At 47.9% G+C, this 19,421-nt stretch overlaps 1 long non-coding RNA gene and 1 other non-coding gene across 2 annotated transcripts in view; one reads left to right on the top strand and one right to left on the bottom strand.

The window, feature by feature from the left end:
- The window catches only part of LOC129406504 (uncharacterized), a 49,196-nt gene extending 38,935 nt beyond the window's left edge, over positions 1 to 10,261 (bottom strand). Inside the window, exon 1 of the long non-coding RNA XR_008631049.1 lies at positions 9,957 to 10,261. This is a non-coding gene — a long non-coding RNA (uncharacterized LOC129406504). The remainder of the gene's footprint in view (positions 1 to 9,956) is intronic.
- LOC129406623 (U6 spliceosomal RNA) lies at positions 4,827 to 4,931 on the top strand. Its single transcript, XR_008631112.1, has one exon. It is a non-coding gene; the product is annotated as a U6 spliceosomal RNA (small nuclear RNA).
- Positions 10,262 to 19,421: the final 9,160 nt, after the last annotated feature.

Below are 19,421 nucleotides of genomic sequence, written 5' to 3'. Positions count from 1 at the left end.
ATGGTTGGCAACTATACCACCTCTGCTTCGCTACTGACATTGTTCTTATAACACCAAACATTAGCAAGCGGCACAAATGCTGGCCGACTTCAACTGCGAGTATGAAAGGTCGGAATGCAGTTGAATCTCAGCAAAACAGTATTCATGAAAAACGAACTAGTCCCTGACATTCCATTTGCTCTCAATGGAACATAGATCTCCGAATGCAGCAGTTATGTGTACCTGGGTCAAGAACTCAACATGAGGAACTACTTGGTGCCAGAACTGCGCAGGAGGAAGAGAGCAGCATGGAATGCTTTCAAGAGCTTCGAGGAAGTGGTTAAGAGGACAAAGAACCTCCAGCTGGCCACCACTTTTCAACTCCATGGTTCTTCCTGCACTAACATAGGCCTCAGAGACCTGGGCCCTACAAAAACAGGATGAGAACGATATTCAGGTATCCCAAAGAGGAACTGAAAGAGCCATGCTTGGAGTATCATGTTTCACTCAAGGGAAAGAAGGAATCCGGAGTCCAGACATCCGTCAACGGTCAAGAATCAGGGACGATGTCTCGTTTGTCAAGGCGTCAAAAATCAGATGGGCCGGACGTGTAATGGGATTCAGAGACAACCACTGGACTAGAGCTGTTACTGACTGGATTCCATGGGACGTCAAAAGACCGCATGGCCACCCACCAATAAGATGGCCACACTTCTTTGTCAAAACCCTGAATGAACGGTTTGAGGCTCTTTGTGTTCCTGAAGTGAGCAGATATCATTGGGCTACACTAGCACGTGACAGAGACGAATGCAGACATTACTGGAGCCCGCTTGAGCAAACTGAAGATCAACAGGATGACAAGTGATACATGTGATATATACATATATATATATATATATATATGTATATATAAAAGCATAGGAGGCACAGCCTTTAACAACATGTCAGTAAGCTCTTATTGAAAGGCTTAATGGTGCCTGGGGGAAATACAACAAACTTCACATACTTTCCTCTAAGGAAACTTTTGGAGCATTTTCAGCAGTTGATTCAGAACAAACAATACAAAATGAATTCTTTCATTTTGCTTTGGGCCTGGGGTTTGGGATTGGGATGAAAAGATCCAAAATACAGTGGTAGGAAGGTGTAATGGTGGTGGAATTGGTGTTCAAATATTGAATATAGTAAAATATTGTGAATTACTCTATAAAATTAAATTAAAAATAAAAACAGAAGCTTGAGAAAGATTTGTTAGTAGCATAGATGAGCTTCTTTCTCCCTAAGATTCAACTACCAGAGTCTGTTCCAGTTCTTTCACTAACAGCCTGCCTTTGACTGAATATCCTAAGCCTAAGTGCCATAGATTCTGGGGGAAAAACATTTATATTAGTTTATTTCATTATCTAGATGAAGATTTTGCTGGGATAATGGAAGATTACACATGATCTATACTTGAAAGATTACTTTGGAACAAAGAAGATTGTTATCCCCAAATAGGAGAAACACTGTTCCCATCCCCATACCCCTGAGCTTCTTGGTAGGAAGACAGCTCTAAAATTGTGAAGTTCAAGGTTCTGTCAGGGTGATAGTACAGCAGGTAGGACACTTGCCTTGCATGTAACCAACCCAGAATTGACTATAGTGTCTCTATAAGGTAAGGGAAAATAAAATTTCAAAAACAAAGTTAAATTAAATTTTAAAAAAATACACCAAACCAGGGCGAGCTGTCCCTTTCACCAGGAGGCTGGCAGCAATGAAGGAGAGAGACAATCAAAATTGGTGGTGAAGATGTGTAAAACGTACTGTAGCTTTTAGGTTTTTTTTCCTTTTTTGGGTGACACCCGGCGATGCACAGGGGTTACTCCTGGCTTTGCACTCATGAATTATTCCTGGTGGTGCTTAGGGAGCAATATGGGATGCTGGGAATAGAACCCGGGTTGGCTGTGTGCAAGGCAAATGCCCTACCTGCTGTGCTATTGCTCCAGCCCCTGTACCTTTTAGTTTTTAACAATGTGATAGTACTCAAGAGACTAACCAGAGGGACCAGAGGGAGAGTTTAATAGTCTGGGGCACACAGTCCATGTTTGGGAGATGCACATTCCATCCCTGGCAGCAGAGGGTCTCCCCTAGCCCCCAGTCAGCTCCAGGAGCCACCCCTGAGCACTGAGCTGGGTGTAGGCCCTGAGCACCTCTGTGTGTGCCCCCTAACTAAAACAAACAAATGAAAAAGGTTAAACCTGGAATTAAACTGGATTCCCATTCTGTAGATAGTCTTGGTATTCTGGTCACTATTTCTTTTGATGTACAGAAATTTCTTGAAGTAGCATTTTGTAGTTTTCTTTGTATAAGTCCTTTACCTCCTTCATTAAGCTGATTCCGAGGTACTTGATTTTCTGAGGCATGATTACAAATGGGATGACCTTTTTCATATCACTTTCTTCTCTCTCGTTATTTGTGTATAGGAAAGCCATGGACATATGGGTATTGATTTTATAGCCTGCGACTTTACATGTTTACTACTTCTAAGAATTTCTTGGTAGAGGCTTTAGGGTTCTCTAAATATAGTATCATGTCATCTGCAAATGATGAGAGTTTTTTTTCTTCCTTTCTTATTTGGATACCCTTAATGTTTTTTTTTCTTGACTAACTGCTATGGCAAGTACTTCCAGAACTATATTAAATAGTAGTGGTAAGAGTGGGCATTCTTGTCCTGTCCCTGATCTTACAGGGAAGGATCTTAGTTTTTCCCCATTGAGTATAAAGCTTGTCGTGGGTTTATGGTAGATGGCTTTGAGTATATTGAAAAAGTTTCTTCAATTTCCATTTTGCTGAGACAAAGACAGTCTACACAATGGGAAAGGTTATTCACACAATGCCCCTCTATAGAAGGGGTTCATATCAAGGATATAAAAGGCACTGGTTGAACTCCACAAGAAGAAAACATCCAACCCCATCAGAAAATGGGGCAATGAAATGAACAGAAGAAGAAATCCTTTTTCTTCTTCCTCAAAGAAGAAATCTGAATGGCCAAAAGACACATGAAAAAATGCTCTTTGTCACTAATCATCAGAGAGATGCAGATGCCTACTGGTTCAGCCTTTCAGGAAAACAATAAGGACACTTCTCAAAAACTAGAAATCAGTTCCCACTTGACACAGCAATAACATTTCTGGGAATATAGCCCAGAGATGCAAAAAGGTACAGTAGAAAGGACATAGGCACTTGTATGTCTATTGCAGCACTATTTACAAGAGCTAGAATCTAGAAACAACCCTAGTGCCTGAGAACAGACCACTGCTTAAAGAAACCTTGGTATATCTACACAAAGGAATATTATGTAGCTGTAGAAAAAAAATGAAGTCATGAAATTTGCATAGAAGTAGATCAACATGGAGAGTATCATGCTAAGTGAAATGAGTCTGATAGAGAGGGACAGACATAAAAGGACTGCACTCCTTTGTGGGCTACAAAGTAACATAATAGGAGACTAACACCAAAGGATAGTTAAGTAAGGGTCAGGAGACTAACACTAAAGGATAGTAAAGGTCAGGAGCACTGCCCCAAGGCTTGATAGCCAATCTCATGCTCTAGGTGAAAAGGTAGCTGGGTTGGAGGGATCGCTGGGGATAGTAGATGCATGTTGAAAGTAGATTATGGACCAAACACGATGGCTGCTTGTTACATGTATTGCAAACCATAACAACACCCAAAAGGACAGAGAGAGTAAGAGGGATTGTGTCTGCCACAGAGGCAGGAGGTGGGAAGGGGTTGGGTTGGGGGTGGGGGGAGGGATACTGGGAACATTGGGGGTTGGGAATGGGCACCAGTGGAGGGATGGGTGCTTGAACACTGTTTGACTGAAATGCAATCATGAAAGTCTGTAAGTCTGTAAATGTACCTCACGATGATTCATTGGGATTGGGGAGGGTGGGAGGGACGCTGGGTTTACGGGTGGTGGAGAATGGGCACTGGTGAAGGGATGGGTTCCCGAACTTTGTATGAGGGAAGTATAAGCACAAAAGTGTATAAATCTGTAACTGTACCCTCACGGTGATTCTCTAATTAAAAATAAATAAATTAAAAAAAAAAAGATAACAGCTGCTCTCTGAGATACAGAAGTATAAACCTGTCTGAGGGCCAGGAGGATCACTCCACAGTTTGGAAGCCTGCCTCGTACTGGGGGAGAAGGCAGCTGGGAGAAAGAAGGGACCACTAAGTCAATGATGGTTGGAGGGATGGCTCTGGATGGGAGATGTGTGCTGAAAGTAGACTAAGGACCAAACACGATGACCTCTCAGTATCTGTATTGCAAACTATGATGCCTCAAAGTAGAGAGATAGTAAGAAGGAAGGTGCCTGCCACAGAGGCAGGGGATGGGATGGGGTGGGGATGGCAGGAGGGATACTGGGGACAGTGGTGATAGAAAATGCTCATTGGTGGAGGGATGGGTGTTTCATCATTGTATGACTGAAACTCAATTATGAAAACTTTGTAACTGTATCTCACAGTGATTCAATTAAAAAAACAATTATACCCCTGTCTTGTCTAGTATTTTTCAGTATTCCTTTTTTTTTACACATTGTATGTTTCATCCGATATTTCAAAAATTGCAATAAAACTTACCTGTGAAAAAAAAATAAATAAATAAAATAAAAAAATTAAAATAAATAAATAATTAATTAATTTTTTTTTTAAAAAAGCAGATAAGAGAAGTTTAGAAGTGCATGTGTTTGCAAGGCCCAAAATGAATCTAAACAAGGGAATGAGCAGACTGTGACTAGAGGGGGATATTGGAGCAGATTATATAGGAGCTTGTTAAGGAGTTTGAACATTATATAGGTAGTGAGAAGTCATTTGAAAGTATTAAGTATATTAAAATTGGAACGATACAGAGAAGATTAGCATGCCCCCTGCGCAAGGATGACACGCAAATTCGTGACAGAGACCCCACGGCGTGCTGAAGCTGTGGGACCCGGGCATCCCCCAATTCTTTTAACCTGTCTCTCTCTCAACTCCTCCCTCCTGAACACAGCGCAGGGGCCGCGGTTTTCCTGAGCGCAAAACGGAGACGCCGATTCAGCCAAAACAGGACGTGAGCGCGCTTGCGGGAGTCCCCAGGGGGCGGGGGCGACGACCCCCGCCCACCGCAGTTAGATACTTAAACCCACCTCCCCCACGTGTGCTTCCTTTTGGACCCGGCTGTGGAAGGAGCATGATGGAGGGGCCCGAGGGAGCGCCCTCGGACCCCAAGCAGCCCACTGAACTAATTCCGGCATGGGACCAGAGACCCCACGGCGTGCTGAAGCTGTGGGACCCGGGCATCCCCCAATTCTTTTAACCTGTCTCTCTCTCAACTCCTCCCTCCTGAACACAGCGCAGGGGCCGCGGTTTTCCTGAGCGCAAAACGGAGTCGCCGATTCAGCCAAAACAGGACGTGAGCGCGCTTGCGGGAGTCCCCAGGGGGCGGGGGCGACGACCCCCGCCCACCGCAGTTAGATACTTAAACCCACCTCCCCCACGTGTGCTTCCTTTTGGACCCGGCTGTGGAAGGAGCATGATGGAGGGGCCCGAGGGAGCGCCCTCGGACCCCAAGCAGCCCACTGAACTAATTCCGGCATGGGACCAGAGACCCCACGGCGTGCTGAAGCTGTGGGACCCGGGCATCCCCCAATTCTTTTAACCTGTCTCTCTCTCAACTCCTCCCTCCTGAAAACAGCGCAGGGGCCGCGGTTTTCCTGAGCGCAAAACGGAGTCGCCGATTCAGCCAAAACAGGACGTGAGCGCGCTTGCGGGAGTCCCCAGGGGGCGGGGGCGGCGACCCCCGCCCACCGCAGTTAGATACTTAAACCCACCTCCCCCACGTGTGCTTCCTTTTGGACCCGGCTGTGGAAGGAGCATGATGGAGGGGCCCGAGGGAGCGCCCTCGGACCCCAAGCAGCCCACTGAACTAATTCCGGCATGGGACCAGAGACCCCACGGCGTGCTGAAGCTGTGGGACCCGGGCATCCCCCAATTCTTTTAACCTGTCTCTCTCTCAACTCCTCCCTCCTGAACACAGCGCAGGGGCCGCGGTTTTCCTGAGCGCAAAACGGAGACGCCGAGCCTCTCTCTAGGTTTCTCCATCTTATGAGCACCATAAAAGGGTAAAAGTTTATAGTGATGTTATTTCTGGTTGTACTTTCCCTGGACTTTATACAGAAACCCAAAACCGCGCATCCGACCTAATGTCATCTTAGTATGAGCAATATGTAATGGTTCCTTTCTAATGGGGCGGACTTTTGTGGGAGATCCTAATAGTAAGTCTGTTGCTGAAATATTGAAGGCAATCAAAGTGGTAGCCATCTCACTAGACTGAACTAAGCTATATCCCCACGCCGGCTGAGAAGAAATTTTCTTCTTTCTCGGGAAGAAACGCGGTGTGTCATCAACTACAGTGTGATGCCCATTAAGCAAACAGACCTGGTGGCGTGGGAATGGGATATAAGGGGAAAAATTATGTACAAGGAACAGCGGGACGCTGGTGGAATCTCGAGCCGGAGCCGACACCAGCGCAAGACCGTCGGTTCCAGAGACTGCTTGCAGATACTCTACAAGTCTATCAACTAAGCCAGAGCCCCACGCCTGCTGATGACGGGAAATAACCATCCTTTTCGGTTTTTTTTCCCTTGTCAGGCAGCGTGGCGATTACTAAAACAGGCGTGAACTCGGTGGCGCGGGGCAAGGGGGAAAAAGAAAAACTATGTAACAAACAGCGGGACTTAATATCTCTATATTCTTAGCAATGGAGAACTATCAAATGCCTCCTTGGCAATAGGACTGCTTTTCTTTTTTGGGGGAAACCCCAACAACGGTAGTGAGTTGTATGTTGAAACATGGAATGTAATCGAAATAAGGCGTAAACGAAGTGAAACATATCATGTGCAAGGGTTGGGACTGGGGAGGTGGGAGGGGGCGGCAGGTATACTGGGGGGGTTGGTGATGGAAGATGGGCACTGGTGAAGTGAAGGGTGTTTGAGAACTGTATAACCGACATAATCCTGAGAACTATGTAACCCTCCACATGGTGATTCAATAAAATTTAAAAAAAAAAAAAAAAAAAAAAAGAAAGTATTAAGTATAAAACAACCCACATTTTCTGTTTTAATATAAAAATGAAAATAGAAATAAAAACAAAATGTTAAGTAAATAAATAAGTACAAAAGAAGTAAACTGGATTCCCCCAATATTCCACTTTACATGCACTGAGGAGAAATAAAAACATACAGACACAAATATAATTGCAAAAGTGGCAGAGGAAAGTCCATCAGCCAGTGATAAATAAAATGTAACCTGGCCGTACAATGCCACCTACACAGGAATGTCAGTCGACAATAAAAGGGAATGATGCTGCTCCAAGGCTGAGCCTGTCATGGGGTGACAGTAGGGCAAGTTGTATGGTTCATGCCACTATAAGGGACCCTCCTGAACAGGCCTGACTACTAGCAAAGTGGCTGAGGGAAGGCCACAGGCCAAGGGCAGAGAGAGGACTGGAGAGAGACTGGTAATTGAAGGTGTTTCCTTCAGCGGGGGGATGACAAGGTTTTAAAGTGAAACTGTGGGGTTCAAGAGACAGCTCAGCAGGCTACAGAGCTGGCTTTTCACACAGGAGGCCCAGGCGGTATTCCTGGCAGCTCTGAGCCCCCAAGTGCTGCCAAATAACACATCCTGGAGCAGTCTGAGTGTTGGTGGGTGTGGCCACAGGACCAAAAGAAATTAAACTTTGGTAATGGCTACACAATCCTGTGAGTCTATTCAAAAATTAAATTTTACACTTTAATTGGTGAATTAGAGCCCAATAAAGCTATTCTTAAGATGAAGGGCATGTATGTATGTACATGAAAGTGCTAGCAGTGAGGGCCGGAGGGAAGGGATATGGCTCAGTGGCAGAGCACAGGCTTCTAAGTGTGAGGTCCTAGGTTCAACCCCTCGGATCACATATGCACACACACAAAATAAACATGTTAAAGAATTATAAATCTAAGAAGTAGAGTTGGAGTGATAGCACAGCGGTAGGACATTTGCCTTGTACCCTTCTGAGCACAGAGCTAGAGTAACCCCTGAGCATCATTGGGCAGCTGCCTTCCCTTTCCCTGGCCCAGCCATCTGGAGCTGACCTCACACTGTACCTTTTCCACCAATGCTCAAGTCAAATCAACAACCACGGAACATCTGTCCCTTTGACTAACACACTGCTACATTCTTCCTTGGGGGTTAGTGACCTGGGCACTTGTTCGTGCCCATTTTGAGAGTTGGCATTATTTCCCTTGAAATATAGAGGGGCCACATAATTTTCTTTCATATATTAAGCCTTGTACCCATTTTGGTTTCTGAGCACATGTGATACACAGTCTGAGGTAACACATTTACTGAGTCACAAAGTGTTCGCAGATTACACAAAGCTTTCAAAATTTGTGTTTTCTCACATCCTATAATTTCAAAGTTGCTAACCTGGTTATGTGGTGCTAATGAGAGGCTCTAATTGGAAGTTTCAGATTTCTTGATTTTACAAAAAAATAGTGGGGTGGGGTGGGCAGAGACAGTACAGTGGGTAGGGGGCTTGCCTTGCATGCGGCTGACCTCAGTTTGATCCCCAGCATCCCATATGGTCTCCTGAGCATCACCAGGAGTGATCCTTGAGTACAGAGTCAGGAGTAACTCCTGAGCACTGTTGGGTGTGGCCCGAAGAAAACAAATAATCAAATTAAAAACTTCAGTAAGGGCTGGAGAGATAGCTGAAAGACCTGTAGTATTTGCTTTGCTTGTAGCAGCTCCAGGTTTAGTCCCCGGCACCCCATGGTATCCAGAGCACCACACCAGGAGTAAAAACCGAGCACCAGAGGAATGTGCCAAAAAACACCCTAAGACAGTACACATTAATCTATTTGGTGTTAAGTAAAATCACAGAGTTTATTTTCTATGCATCCTTTACTGCTATCTGTCTAATAAAGTTTCAAGTTCTCTTTCAAACAGATGGGTCACTATAAAAGATCCATCATTCTCTCTAGGAATCTTTACCAGTTTCCTGAGAATGGGAAACGGCAAGGGTGTGGCCACCCAGCTGAACTACTGGGTCCTGGTCTAAGCTCACAAGGGCCCACGCAGGGTTCTCCCAGGAGCTGTCTAGGGCTGGTTCCCTTGGATGATCAACACACTGGACTACTGCAGCGATACTCGGCCAACTGGTCTGCACGGGCCAATGTTAGGGCTCATGCCATGTGGTGAATGAAGCATGAGGAACTAGGACTTATAAATGAGTCCCTGTGCATGCAAGGCCTGTAACCCATGACCACAGAGCTATCTCCCCAGCTCAGGACTAGCCGTCTTTCAAGTGTCTAACCACATTATTAGACAATGTGGTTCCTTTGTGTTTTGTACCCTACATGGCAATGCTCAGTGGTTACTTCGGACTCTGCACTCAGGAATCACTCCTGGTAGTGCTTGGGGACTATATGGGCTGTCGGGGATCAAACATGGGTTGGCCATGTCACAAGACAAGCTCCCTCCCCACTGTACTATGGCTCCAGTCCCTGAAGAGTGTGTGGTTCTAAACCTGATTCATGTCGCAGAATGAGATTTATATGAACTGTTAATTTAACATGGGCTAAGGGGAAAATAAAGGCTCAGTGAGCAAAGTGTCTTGCCTTAGGAAAGTGTCTTGGCACAGATGAGCCTCAGCACGAAGTCTGTGATCAGATGAGCATTAGCTTCCCCCAGGGCTGATATGTATTGACAGGACACACCTACAGGAAGTGTCTAGCACTGTGTCTGCCTCATCTCCTCGACTCACACCCAGAAGCCCGGGCTCCATCATTGCCAGGCAATGAATCCCAGCACTGGGAGGGGACCCAGGGGTAATGGGGAAAAGGCAGGGACCACTCAGAGTCACTAGCTGAGACACTTCATGGGGCCCTTCAGCCCCGCCCAGAGCTTGCCCAACTCACTGGGCTTGCGGGTGAGGGAACCACGATGCTCAGTCCGGCTCCATCCTCCCGAGGTTCTGGCTGGCTGCTTCCCTGGCAGGCTGCGCTGGTCAGCTCGCCCACCAGACCCGAATGCTGCTGGCATGGAGTCTTCCCTGCAGAGACAACAGGGGGAGTTCCCAGTGGTGGCAAGTCCGGGAGCCATCGTCTAAGGATGCTCGGAATTATCAAATGCTTCCTTTTCAGCAGGTCCAACTTCAGGGGGCGGGGGGGACTCCAAAGAATAATAGTGAGTTTTTGTTCAAATATTGAATGTAATCAAAGTAAAGAGAAAGTAAAGTGAAATTTATCAGCTACACAGGCGGGGTGGGGGGCTGAGGGGGGCGTGGAGGGGAAGGTTTACTGTGGTTCTTCGTGGTGGAATATGTGCACTGGTGAAGGGATGGGTGTTCGAGCATTGTTTAACTGAGATTTAAGCCTGAAAGCTTTGTAACTTTCCACATGGTGATTCAATAAACAAATAAATAAATAAATTTTTTAAAAAAGAAAAGGCTGGGTCAGGCAGGGCTGAACTGATGTAATGGGGTGTGGACGGGGCGGCACAGGGTTTGCTGCTTCCTGGGTTAGTTGGCAGGTTGGCACAGAGTCCTTCTGGGCTTTGCTGAATTCTGACAACACCTTTGGAAGTTTTAAACAAAAAAATACCCTGTATGACAAGTTTCCCACTAGGATGCCCACCACGGAAATCTAAGTAGGGAGATATGCTGCTTTGTGATCTGAGCACAGAGCAAACATCTCTCTGAGCCCTCCCCATGGGGACAGGCCTTCTCCCCCGCAGTCCCTCTGCTCCCCCAGCACAGAGGGCAGCAGGTATGAGAGCTGAGAACCTCGGGCAAAGGAAGCTGACAGAGCAGAGACAAAGGATGCGATGGGAAAGGGAAGTAAGTACCTTTGAACTCCTAAGCAGCCTAACTGTGGGCCTGCAGTTAGATCAGAAGCCCAGGCCCCAAGACTCCTTCCTGGGACTTGGAATTTGGTCACGTGGGGACCATTTTATTCTCAGAGCAGTGAGGTACTGCTGGTTTACCTCTGTGCTGTGGGGACAGAGTGCATTTGTTTCCTGAAGTCTCTGCGCCCAGAGCTCAAGGCTTTTCATGTGGGCACAAGTACAGACATGGGGGAGGGCACCACTCAGTCCCCCCCAGGGGGTTTGAGCAAGGCCTTCTCTCCTCTCTGCATGCTTCTGGGGCCACAGGGAGCCAGTGTCCCTGTCTCTGTGGACACACACCCTTACACATTCAGGCACACGAGTCTCCTTCTCAGCCTTCTAGAATGGGCACTAGGCTAGTGTTTTCTCTTCCCTTGTGGAGGTTTCTCTTGTTGTAGGGCCAAGAGACAGTAGCCTAACGGTGGCCCACATCTGCCCCTGTGGCTGAGAGTGCAAACGCCCAAATGTGGGCTCATGGGAAAGAAGACTTTTATCTGATAGTCTCCTAGCTGAGCTTTACTCTGACCTACCTTCATGAATCAGATCTTTCAAAACATCCTAGTCAAGAAGAGGTGATTAGAGGCTGGAGCCATAGCACAGTGAGCAGGGCATCTGCCTTGCACACTGCTGACTTGGGTTCAATTCAATTCCCCCAGTTCAATTGGGGGCACCCTAAATACTCCCCCACCTGGAGTGATCCCTGAGCACAGAGTCAGGAGTAAACCCTGATCATTGCTGAGTGCAGCCAAACAAAACAAAACAAAGGTAATAGGGGATCACCTACACATTTATGGTCAGCTTTTTAATCAAGGGCACCAAAATATCTGGATGCCAATATTTTTGTTCTTGTTAAAAATATTTTGGTTTTGTGCTGCTGACGTTAAACCAACAGGAGGGTTTGGAGTGATAGTACAGTGGGGAGGGTGTTTGCCTTTAGTGTGGCCAACCTGGGTTTGATCCCTGGCATCCCATATGGTCCTCTGAACACTGCCTGAGTGCAGAGTCAGAAATAACCCCTGAGCACCGCTAAGTCTACACCACCTCCAAAATAAATAACTAAACAAATAAAAGCTCGAAGTTCTTTGCTGGCAGAAAGTTCTCAGAATTATGGAACATCAGCAAGGAGAGAAAGCAAGCTCAGCTTCTCCCAGGAAGACACCTCAGAATTTGGTTTCCAGACAATCCAAACATCGTTCTCACACTCTGCCTCTCCCAGGGAATGCAGGGCCCATGGAGAGGCCAGGAGAGCCCAGGCCCACAGCCACCAACAGGTCCCCTTGCAAGGGCCAGAAGGAGGTAGTCTTTCGACTACATGGAAAGGAATGGACATCATGTGAGAGGGGAGGCTGGGGGAGCACAAGGTGAGGAGCCTTAACATGTGCAGGACAACTCACACACCATTCTGCCACCACACAGTGGCATCTCCACTTCCCCAGGCCAGCAACGTGACTGGAAGGACTGGGTCCTGCAGCTGCAGTGGAGTGAGCGACTGAGGCACCAGCACTCACCTTCAGGGATTTGGCTGCTGCCTACCAGGTGGGTGGCCAGCACAGGGAGTCCAACACCAGTGCCAGACACACAAACCCCAGGACAGCCCAGGGAGACAGAAGGTGAGGAGAAACTCTGGCTACACAACAGGGGCGGGCCCCCATGCTAGCTGACCACTGGAGACCTTCAGGGGCCAGTCCAGCCAGCCCCCTTAACTGCCAGGTTGTGCGCAAGCGTCTGTATTTGGCTGCTGTGCGGCAGTGAGGGGGGTTAGCAGAGGGCTCTGAACTTTCTCAGACCGCATGGGGACTGGGCCAAGGGGCCATGGGTGCAAGCTGAGGCCGCGGGCAGAGGTGCAAGGACCTTGCTGGGTTTGTCATGAGACGGATGAGGAAGCGGAGACGGGGGCCAGGGAGGACCGGGAGGACACGGGAGTGAGGCGCTGAGCTCGGGCACATTTAAGGGCTGGGTCCAGGTTGTCACCAAAGCGCTGGGCTCCACCGGCCACTCGCCTTGGCTGTGCTGGTAAACGTGTGGCCAGCGGAGGTGGAGGGGGGCTTGGAGGAGGGGCCCCTGGTTTTTGGCTTTTTTGGGGTAGACACCCGACAGTGCTCAGGGCTCAGTCCTGCGCTCCACACTCAGGAATCCCATACGCGATGCTGCGGGGGATCGAACCCGGGTCCCCGGGCGGGCCTCGGGGTGCACTGCAGGGAGCTGAGGGAAACTGGGCTAAGGGAGCCGAGCCCGCGAGGGGCAGAGCGGCGAGGGCGGCCCCCGGGGTCGCGGGGCGGCGGCGGGCCGGGGTCGGGCTCGCGGGCTCGCGGGCTCGGGTGGGGAAGGGGCTGGCAGACGCCGGGCTCGGGGCGGGCGCCCGGGGGGCTCCGCGGGGGTTCCCCGCAGCCGCGACGCTTCCCCTCTGCTCGCCCCCTCAGCCGTCACTCTCCACAGGGAGCCGGGAGGCGGTGACGGGCGCTCAGGGCCGGGGCAGCCCCTCAGCTTCGCTCCAGACGCGGTGGCCGCCTCTCAGCCTCAGACAACTGGAAGCAGCGCCCGCGGCGATGACGCAAGCACGTCGTCTGGACGTCGGGCCACGCCCCCACGCGACGGCCCAATCGCGGAGCCCCGAGGAGGTTGAGGGCGGGGCCAGTCATTAGGGGCTTCGCCCCAGATCCCGGAGGAGCCTGTAGACCTTCCCCCTAGTGGGGCTTGCCACTGTCGCAGGTGTCTTAGGCTCTAGATCCTACTGGCTACCTTCCCTTGCCGGCCACCTTCTGTGTAAGGATCGTCCGTCTGGGCTTCTGTGAGTGAAGCTTGCCCACTTGTGAAGCCCCCCGTCTTTGCTTTCCCAGGCCGTTGGCGCTGGGGACCAACAGAGCTCAAGCACCTTCCTGCCCAGGGGGCTCTCAGGAAAACGTGTTTTCCCTACTCCTTATAACAGGAGCGCGCCCTGAAAGCCCACCGCGATGTTTTATAGTCAACTGTTTGGCATCTGTCCCAAAAACCCAAGACATTTGCACCCTTCTGGTCTTTGCAGCACTATTCACAATGGCCAAAATCTAGAGCCGACCCAAATGTCCAAGAATAGAGGACTGGTTAAAGAACCTGTCTCTATCTTTAAAGGTACATCTAGAATGGAATACTACTCAGCTCTAAGAAAAGATGATAGCATGTAATCTGCTGCTTATGTGGATAGATCTGGAGATTATCAGGACAGATTAGTCAGGAGAAGAGACCCAGAATAACCTCCCTGACATATAAAAATACGAATCAGTACTTTGGCTCCTTCTTTTTCCGGGTGGGATGTGGAGATCACTCTCAGGTCTGTGGTTGGGAAATGGTCACTCCTGGCAGTGTTTCTGGGACCATGAAGTGTTGTGGATCGAACCCTGGCCTCCAGCATGCAAACTCTGTGCTCAGCCAGTGAAGGCAATCTCTGCAGCCTGTGTGACCTTTGATGGCAGCCCCAACTTATCCTTCCCTGCAGGGCGGGGTGAGAGTTGGGAGGCTTCAGAATTCAACCCCAGCTCATGGACTTGGATGTGTGAACTTGAGCACTGCCTGTCTAGAGAACAGCCATCCCTTGCTCCGCATCCACAAACTGAGAGCCCTGACAAGAAAGTGACGGGCAGTTCACTCAGCACACTGACCTGCAGAATGTGTGGCCCCAGGCTCCTTGCAACACACTCATTTCATATGTCCAGAGTTTCAGCATTGATGTGCTCCTTTAGGTAGGTGATCAAATCTGGCTCACTGCTCATTTTCCTCGCTCTTGTATTTAATTTTTCCTGGCTTACAAGTGCACGGGTGATATATCAAGATGATTACTTTTCTTTTTGGGTCACACCCGGTGATGCACAGGGGATACTTCTGGCTCGCACTCAGGAATTACTTCTGGCAGTGCTTGGGGGACCATATGGGATGTGGGAATCGAACCTGGGTCAGTTGTTTTCAAGGCAAATTCCCTACCCACTGTACTATTGTTTCAGACCCCAAAGATCATTATTTTGGAGTATCTAGAAGTTATGAGTATCTTTGTTGGAGAGGGAGATCTGTGCTTCTTCCACTGCTACTGGGGTTCTTGCTGCCACAGATCTATCTCAGGTGGGATGGAAGGTGGGGTGCATGAGACTGGGATAAGCCCACTGGACCCAGGAGAGCCTCGGGCAGTACCTGGCTGCACCAATTTTTGGTTTTGGGGCCACACCTGGAAATGCTCAGGGGGTTCTCCTGACTGCACTCAGGAGTCACACCTGACCGTGCTCGGGGACCATATGAGATGCCAGAGATTAAACCACGTCAGCAGCACGGAAGACAACCACCTTTCCTACTGTCTCTCTGACCCCTATTAATTTTTAAAAAAATATTTTGGGGCCATACCTATCCAGGTCTTACTCTTGGCTCTGTGCTCGTGGATCACTACTGGCAAGGTTCAGGGGATCATATTGTAGGGTCAGGGATCAAACTCATGTCACTTGGGTGCAAAACAAGTGCCCTACCCACTGGTCTATTACTCCCATCCCTCCACCAATGTTTTCTGAAATCGAGGTGGAGAAATATCATCTTAGTCAACTACTGCTCACACATTCATCTTTACTCTGTGCCTCTGGGCATCCTGCTCACTGCGGACTGAGGGGTTTGGTTTGTTTAGCTTTTAGAGAAGTGGGGCTTCGTCCCAACCTAGTGGTGGTCAGAGGATATTTAATGCTCTGTATTCAGGGGTGACTCCTAATTGGGCTTGGGGGACCAGAGGTGGTGCTGGGAGTGAATTACACATTGGTCAGTAACCTGTAAGGAAAGGGCTCTCTTTCCAGCCTGGAAAACTATGTTTTTCATTGTGTTTGTGTTTTAAAAGAATACCAAGCCCCCCCCCCAAAAAAAAAAGAAAATTTTCTGCAAGGTTTTAAGGGAGGAGAACCTTTAATACTAAGATAGGGCATGCACTTGTGAATAAGTCTGAGAGCTTGGGAAAACAGACAGGCCTTTAGCATCAACAGCAGTATAGACACAGCTGCAAAAGTTCTAACCATTTCAAGAGCCCGAGAGTGTGGAGAGCCACCATGGGACCATGCTTTGTAGCACTCTTTGTAATCAACACCTGTGTGCTTCGAAAACAACTCCTAATAAGGAAATAGGATGTCTTGCCACGCCCATAAGCTGTGACTAACCTATCAGATGCGGACACGTGGGCATAAGCAGGCAGCAAGAGGTATATAAGGGGGGAGGTCACCTAGCTCGGGGGTTCTCCCTCAAGCGTCCCTTTTTCCGCCTTACTCCACGTCCCCTTTCCTGATTTCATCTCTAACGCATGAGAAAGTTCCTAAATAAATCGCAGCCAAAAGGATCTCCGAGTCGCGTGTTTCTTCGCTGGACGAAGCGGCGCGCGACACGAGAGTGTGACCATAAGTAGGGGTAGGAATTGAATCTGCTGTCATTAATTGCTTTGGCACTTGGGGAGCACTTGGACAGAACGACAGGACTGCTTGTGATTTGCTTTAATACTCATCCCTGCTGGAGGATGATGGCTTTAACAGCTTTTCAGGAACGATTATTCTGGGGCCACAGGAGAGGCTCCCATCCTCCCATTCTCCCACTCCTCGTGGACCTCATCCCCGCCTCGGGGAGGGATTCCAGCTCACGTCCAGCATTTCCTGCCAACAGCCTTTATTGGTTACATGAACGTTGACCTTTTTGGCTTTACTTCCCAAGCCCATCGCTGGACTTATTCATGTATGCATTTTAAAGTGAGAAAATAGGTATTTTACAGGAAATGCTGAGAGGCTCTTCAGAAAATAAAATTTCCAGGTGGTGTGTTGCAGGGAGCTGCCTGCTCATGCAGGGTCCTTATTTGGACATAGCCCTAGGAGCTGCCTCACACAGAGGGCCAAGAACACTTGGCGTAGCTCCCTGTACTGCCACCCCCAGTACGCAGAGAAGCTATTATATTGCCAACCCAAGCCTATAGAGATTAATACATTCCCACCCTTAGCCTGCTGAGAAGTTAACAGGATATAGATGTGTTAATAGATTAGTAATCCCATCAAGGGCCAAGATCCAGAGACAATATAAAACAAATCTCCCAGAAGCACGAGGCCACTTTGTGGCTGCACAACCACTTATAGTCTAGCCCACTGATGTGCCTAAAGCAACACCCATGTGTTAGGTTTTAACAAACTTGCTTGTATTCACTGATATACACTCTCCATTCCTCTCAGAGAGCCTGGCAAACACCGAGAGTATACCGCCCACATGGAAGAGCCTGGCAAGCTCCCCGTGGCATAATCGATATGCCAAATACAGTAATAGTTAAAGGTCTCATTCCCTTGACCCCGAAAAAGCCTCCAATCATTGGGAAAGACAAGCAAGGAGAGGCTACTAAAATCTCAGGGTTGGGATGAATGGAGACTTTACTGGTGCCCGCTCAAGCAAATCGATGAACAACGGGATGACAGTGATATAGTGACAGTGAATAGATTAGTAGGATACACACGTAGCTGTATGGTCTGCTAATCATTAAAAGGTTTAGGAATGATCAGGTTGTTCCCCATTGCATTTTGTTATGATCAAAGAAATGTATGATCTTAGGAATATGCTTTTTGCCATTACAATGGATGACAATGCTTGCCAAGTTCCTGATAGAGATGTAGAAAAGGCTGCTTGAAATAAAGATCGAGGCTGCTGGTCCACAAGCACTCAGACCTCTCAACCACTTATTTGTCTGTCTCTTTAAGATCCTCACCTTCCCTCTTAGCCCATTCCTTTGACAGCCCGCATGCCCTCTAAGTGGTGCCAGAACTAAGGGCAAGAGGAACCGAGGTGTGTGGCCTGGAAAAGACAAGGCAGCTGCGGAATAGGTAAGGAAGTCTGGGGCGGGACAGTTATTGCTGAGTAAGGGGGGACAATGGAGCAACAATTAAGTAATCAAAAACTGTTTGCACAGATGCTTGCTTTTATGATTCAAAGTGGAGGTTTAAAGTAAAATAAAGTCAGATTGTAAAATTTTTGCAGCATGTACATTCTGTTTCTCCTTGGTTTCCTAGCCAAGGAATTCTAAATGAGCCAACTCGGAAACAAGAGCTTGGATCAAGATCTCCAGCAGCATTTTAATAATTGTGGTCCTGATAAAACTCCAGTAGATAATTTTGCTCTCTGGACATTTATTATGGAAGGGATCTGCTTCCAGGAAGAAAAATGTGTTCCAGAACAAAAAAGGGAGAAAATAGAAACTAAGGAGGAGCCAGAACAAGGGACAGTCCTTCGGGTCCTCCCACTTCCACAGCTCCTATAGTAGCTGTTTTAGAAGAAGAAAGTACTAACAATCTTATAGCAGATCCGTTACAAAAATTAACTGTTGTTCCTATTAAACAGGATGAGAATGCTATTCGGGTATCCCAAAGAGGAATCAAAAGAGCTATGCTAGGAGTATCACGTCTCACTCAAGTGAGAGAAGGAATCCTGAGTTCAGACCTCCGTCAACGGTCAAGAATCAGGGACGATGTCTCATTTGCCAAGGCATCAAAAATCAGATGGGCCGGACATGTAATGCGATTCAGAGACTGGTCTAGAATTGTTACCGACTGGATTCCACGGGACATCAGAAGACCCCATGGCCGCCCACCAATGAGATGTTCAGACTTCTTCATCAAAACCCTGAATGAACAGTTTGAGGCTCTTCCTGTTCCTGGAGCTAGCAGATATCATTGGGCTACACTAGAATGCGACAGGGACAAATGGAAATGTTACTGGTGCCCACTAGAGCAAATAGAAAGTCAATGGGATGACAAGTGATACAAAAGTGATATTCCTTGAAGATACTCAGCTTCTTCCTCCATATTCTGAGAGGCAATCTGTGTGGGAGGAAGCGATTGCAAAGGCTACAGCAGCAGGAGAGGATGTCAGGGAATTGACTCTATCTCCTGTCAGACTGAATGTGCAAGGAAACCGTGTGCATAATAGTCTTACCCTCAAGGAAATTAAATGGGTGTGGTTTGGGTCTCACCCTCCCTGGATTTTCCCCCACGGTCACTGTCGAGTGAGCAGACCCAGTAGTTTGGCTTTCTGATACACCTGTCTGAATTGAGCAGTGGCCACTTAATAAAGAAAATCTTGCTGCTGCAGAATAGTTCAAGGACAATTATATTTGGGACATATCGTGCCTTCTAATTCTCCCTGGAACTCACCAATTTTTGTAATAAAAAAGAAATCTGGTAAGTGGAGGAGGCGACGAGATCTTAGAGCAGCTGATGACATATGCAGACTATGGGAGCTCTGCAGCCGGCCTGCCAAGTCCTGTTGCTATTCCTGGTCTGTATTACAAAGTTGTTTTGGATTTAAAAGATTGCTTTTTTACTACACCTTTGCAAGAAAAATATTGTGGTTGCTTTGCCTTTCATGTTCCTAACATTAATTTACAAAACCTTATGAACATTATTATTGGGTTGTTTTACCCCAAGGAATAAAAACAGCCCCACTTTGTGTCAAAAGTTTGTAGCTAAAGCTATTCAGCCTATAAG

Source organism: Sorex araneus, chromosome 7 (genome assembly GCF_027595985.1).
Source record: "Sorex araneus isolate mSorAra2 chromosome 7, mSorAra2.pri, whole genome shotgun sequence".
Classification (NCBI taxonomy): domain Eukaryota; kingdom Metazoa; phylum Chordata; class Mammalia; order Eulipotyphla; family Soricidae; genus Sorex; species Sorex araneus.
This window is presented reverse-complemented; position numbering and strand designations above follow the sequence as displayed.